General features: G+C 43.8%; 1 pseudogene; it reads right to left on the bottom strand.

The window, feature by feature from the left end:
- Window positions 1-2,994: 2,994 nt before the first annotated feature.
- On the bottom strand, window positions 2,995-3,651 carry LOC148759008 (large ribosomal subunit protein uL16-like; annotated as a pseudogene).
- Between the last annotated feature and the right edge of the window lie 265 nt (window positions 3,652-3,916).

Below are 3,916 nucleotides of genomic sequence, written 5' to 3'. Positions count from 1 at the left end.
GCTTTGTGGATTCCCAGCCAGAGGCTGAGGAGAAAGAGGGGAGGGCAGGGGCGGGGGCAGCGGCTGGAGTTACAGGGCCTGCTGCCCAGGGCGGCTCAGGATCTCAGCCCAGGCCTGAAGGCCCCGCCTGGGCAGCCAAGTACCTAGGCCAGCTCGGCAGGGAGGGGCCTTGAGGGGCTGTGGGACCTCTGGCTGTGGGTGCGGGACCCTGGATGGGCCTCATGGAACCTCAGTTTCCTACTCAGTGAGAAAAAATATACTACTACTAACTTGCTCAGAGGGCTGCTATGGGGGTTAAGGTGGGCACCAGGCACATAGTAGGTACTCAGGAAGGGTTAACTCTGTCCTTTCTGTTTGTGCTTCTTATACATGTACTTACAATTTAATACTATACATACAACATTCTGCGATTTTTTTTGTTCACTCAACCTCAGATTCTTGGGAGCAATCCAAATTGATTCTTAGTCATATTCATTTTTACTATTGTATAGTATTCCATGGTATAAATGTATCAACTTTACTTACCCACTAATCTCCCTTGCCTCCAAGTTTTTGCTATTACAATGTTGCAAAAAATATACACAAATAAATTACCTTCCTGGACACGTGTGCATTTTAAAAAGAGAAATAGTTCACCCAGATAATAGCAAACATTTATGTATCCTATGTTTTTTCAGATCTGTGTTTCTGATGAAATTGCATCTTACATTACTCCATTTGGCTTTTTTTGTTTTTTAACCAGAAATAGTGCCACACACACACAGCCTTCTGCATGTGCTATTTCACTCAGCATATTCCTTTCAGTGGAATCACAATGTGTATTCTTTTATATCTGGTTTCTTTCACTCAAGATTATGTTTGTGAATACCCGTGATGCATATTTTTAAATTTTGTTCGTTTTCATTTTTATATAGCATCCCAGTCTTCCATTCTATAAATGTTCCAGAACAGTGGCATGGGACTGAGGTGGGAGAACGATCTGCCCCAGATGCAAGCAATAAGAGGCTGTACCATTGGTAGGGAATTTAAATACAGTGGGACCTACTTCAAGTTGGTCTGCTTTTTATCATCATGCATTGGCAGTTCTAAATGACATCGATACTGAACTGTGCTGCCGTGCTTGGGTGGGCCATTTCCACCTCCGCCTTCTTGGTACCTCCCTGTACCACAATTCTTTATCCATTCCACCCCTGATGAACATTTGGGTTGTTTCCGGGGTGGGGCTAATATGAAGTGCTGCTTACCAAGTTTGCACATCTTTTTGTGAACGTATCGCAACCCGTTTCTGTATGGACATACCTAGGGATGGGATTGCTGGTTTTAGAATACGCTTATTTGCAACTTCAATGCCCGAGATTCCCAAAGTGGTTGTACCAATCCACACATTCATCAGCCATATATGAGAGTTCCAGTTGCTCCACATCCTCACCAACACTTGGTATCATCTGTTTTTTGTATTGTAGCCATTCTGGTGAGGATATCATGGTATCATGATTTTGTTTTTATTAGTTTTTTCTTTTCCTTTTTTTCCCCTTATTTCCCCCCCCCCCACAGTGTGATTTTAATGAGTTGCTCTGAAGACTACTGAAATTAAGCACCTTTTCATATGCTTTCTGTGAGGTGCCCATTCTAGCCTTTTGCTCATTTTTCTATTATCTTTTCTTTTAATTTTTAGAAACGCTATATATCCAGAATGAGTTATTTTAATAAATTGCAATTATTTTCTCCCTCTGTGACTTGCCTTGATTTTACTCCCTTAATGATGCCTTTTGATGAACAGAAAACTGTTTTCATTGCCACACAGAGTCCATTGTCTGAATATCCTATAATAATAGCAAACCGAAGAGGATAAATGAAGATTAATGTATGATCTTTTTCTTACTCCAAGGTTTTGAAGACATTCGCCTACACTATCTCCTAAAAGATCTAGTTTTATCTTTACATTTAGGGTTGTTGTTTTTTAATAAAGTAGAATATACATAACATGAAACTGATGACTTTAACCATTTTAAATGCACAGTTCCATGGTGTTAAATACATTCACAGCGGTGCACAACCATCACCACTATCCATTTCCAGAAACTTATCATCATCCCAAACAGAAACTGTAGCCATTGCACACTAACCCCCCTTTCCTCCCCCCGCCCCAGCCCCTGGGAACCTCTCTTCTATTTTCTGTTCTCTATGAATTTGCCTACTCTAGGTAACTAACTCATTGTAAGTGGAATCACTTAATACTTGTCCTTTCATGTCTCGCTTTTTTCTCTTAGCATAATGTTTCAAGGTTCATCCATGTTGCAGCATGTATAGAATTTCATTCCTTTTTATGGCTGAATAAAGGCCGTTGTATATATGCAGCACTTTTTATCTGTTCCTCTGCTGATGGATGCCTGGGTTGCTTCTACCAGGGCAGCTGTAACGCTGCTGTGCACATGGGGGGGCAGTACGAGTCCCTGTTTTCACTTCCATTACAGATTCAGCTGAAGCCCCCCACCCCTCCGTTTTTCCACCCAGAGGAAACCACTTTCACGAGGTAGTATAATTTTACTACAATATATGGCAATACATTTTGTAATGTATCAAGCAATGCATATTATTTTGCAACTTGCATTTTCTGCTCAACGTTTTTGAGATTCCTTCATATGGATGCAGGTAGCTTCTGCATCTGGTTTATTAACTGCCGCATATTCACTCACGTGCCATAATTTAACTATTCTCCTAGCCATGGCCATTCAGGTTCTTAATTTTCTGGTATCCCTTAACTGCCCTTGAACTTGGCTCCTTGTGTGCAATGTGCAAGTTTCTCTAAAGTAGATCCTTAGAAATGGAATTTGGGGTCACAGGTTACATGTATTCCTTTTCTTTCTTTCTTTTTTGGACAGGGACTATAGTTTATCGATGGGTGTAAAGAAGGGGCAGTGCCAAGACTCCTGAGTGCAGGGCCTGCCATTTGTCCAGAGGCCACGATTAGGGATGTCCTTGACCCCACAGCCATCTGGGATGAGCCACCTTGTAGCCACCGTGTCTTCAAACTCATCCACATTAAACTTAGTTAAAGCTCCACTTCTTGGAGATGTGGATTTTCTGGTGGCCAGGAAACTTGAACTTGGCCCTGCCTAGAGCCTCAGTCACATGCTCCTTGTTCTGCAGCGTGGTGCGGATGGACACGACAACTTGGCCACTGTGGACCTGGCCACTGTGCCCTGGGGCTTTCCAAAGGCACCCCACGTACCTGTCTGGTCTGTCAGCCCCAGCACAGGACAGCTTGTTGACGTGGGTGACGTGGAAGGGGTGGAGCCGCACGCATCACAGCTTTTCACCGTGTACTTGTTGACAAATACGGGCGGCCTCCAGAGTTTCGGAAGAGAGCTGCTCATATTGATCTGACCATGTGGCCAGAGCGGGAACTCATCTTCTTTTGCCTTCTTCCACCTCAGGTCAAAGAGGAGTGACACCTCGACAGAAGCAAGACTTCGGGTACGGCTTGTTTTTACAACACCGGTAACCCCGGGTGGGGCAGCAGCCCATGGCTCTTCAGTGGCTCGCCAAAGGGGAAAGAGCACGTTCCCGACTCTTTCAGTATTTGCCAAATTGCTCTCTAAAGTGGTTCTATTAGTGTGACATCCCTCCAGCAATGTGTAAAATGTGTAATATCGTTCCCGGTGTCCTCACGGTTATTTGCCAGTCTTGTGTGGGCTGACTTTACTTTTCCTTGATGACCAGGGAGGTGGGACGTTTTGGGGGCTTACTTTTCAGGTTTCCTCTTCTGTGAGTTTGTTCATGTCCTTTCCCCGATTTGCAGTCGGATGTCTGTCCCCAACCCTAGTCCTAGTTATACTATACGCGTCTCTTTCTACCCCATCACCTTGTCATCACTTTTATGTTCTTTTTCCATCACTGCTTTCATTGTTTTACG

Source organism: Rhinolophus sinicus, chromosome 1, assembly GCF_057876585.1.
Source record: "Rhinolophus sinicus isolate RSI-liver-muscle chromosome 1, RSI-T2T, whole genome shotgun sequence".
NCBI classification, from domain to species: Eukaryota; Metazoa; Chordata; class Mammalia; order Chiroptera; family Rhinolophidae; genus Rhinolophus; species Rhinolophus sinicus.
The sequence above is the reverse complement of the archived record's forward strand: the minus strand, read 5'-3'. Positions and strand labels throughout refer to the sequence as shown.